Source organism: Macaca nemestrina, chromosome 5 (assembly GCF_043159975.1).
Source record: "Macaca nemestrina isolate mMacNem1 chromosome 5, mMacNem.hap1, whole genome shotgun sequence".
NCBI lineage: Eukaryota > Metazoa > Chordata > Mammalia > Primates > Cercopithecidae > Macaca > Macaca nemestrina.
Window position 1 is genome coordinate 154,822,991 of NC_092129.1, and position 1,409 is coordinate 154,824,399.

Genomic DNA, 1,409 nt, shown 5'->3' on the forward strand with positions numbered 1-1,409 from the left:
TTGTCTTTGTCTGAGGAGGTTGCATACATGTTGCACCCTTCTTCCTGCTACTTCAGTGTTGGAGTATATCAGCCTGGCTAGGTTATGCTGCTATAGCAAGCAATCCAAAATCTTATAGCTTAGTATAAAACAATTTATGTCTTAATCACACAGAATCAACTGTAGGTTCCAATGGCCCAATAGGATGCTGTCCTCCGTATGTCAGAGGTGTTTAAACCAGAGCAACTCTACCTTGCATAAGGGCTAGGTACAATGAGGCTGAGACCTACTGGGGTGCATTCCCAGACAGTTAAGGCATTCTAAGTCACAGAATAAGATAGGAAGTGAGCATAAAATACAAGTTGTAAAGACCTTGCTGATAAAACAGGTTGCACTAAAGAAGCCTGCGAAAACCCACCAAAATCAAGATGGCAACGAGAGTGACCTCTGGTTATCCTCACTGCTACACTCCCACCAGCGCCATGACAGTTACACATGTCATGACAAGGTCAGAAAGTTAATAATCCCCTCCTTGTGATTCCCAGGCAAGATGGCCAAATAGGAACAGATCTGGTCTGCAGCTCCCAGTGAGACCAATGCAGAAGGCAGGTGATTTCTGCATTTCCAACTGAGGTACCCAGTTCATCTCACTGGGACTGGTTAGATAATGGGTGAAACCCATGGTGGGTGAGCAGAAGCAGGGTGGGTGTCACCTCACCTGTGAAGTTCAAGGGGTCAGGGAACTCCCTCCCCTAGCCAAGGGAAGCCATGAGGGACTGTGCCGTGAGGGATACTAATTGCCAGTCAAGATACTATGCTTTTCCCACAGTCTCACAGTTTCACAACCCCAAGACCAGGAGATTCCCTTGGGTGCCTATGCCACCCAGGCCCTAGGTTTCAAGCACAAAACTGAGGGACCTTTTGGGCAAACACCAAACTAGCTACAGGAGTTTTTTTTTTCCATATCCTAGTGACGCCTGGAATGCAGATGAGACAAAACTGTTCACTCCCCTGTAAAGGGCGCTGAAGCCAGGGAGCCCAGTGGTCTTGCTCGGCAGATCCCACTCCCAGGGAGCCCAACAAGCTAATATCCACTGGCTTGAAATTCTCACTACCAGCACAGCAGTCTGAAGTCAACCTGGGATGCTCGAGTTTGGTGGGGGATGGGGGGGCATCCACCATTACTGAGGCTTGAGTAGGTGGTTTTCCCCTCACAGTGTAAACAAAGCCTCCAGGAAGTTCAAACTGGGCAGAGTCCACTATAGTGCTGCAAAGCTGCTGTAGCCAGACTTCCTCTACCTCCTGTTTGGGCAGGGCATCTCTGAAAGAAAGGCAGCAGCCCCAGTCGGGGGCTTATAGATAAAACTCCCATTGCACTGGGACAGAGCAGATGGGAGAAGGGGCTTCTGCAGGAACAGCTTCACAGACAT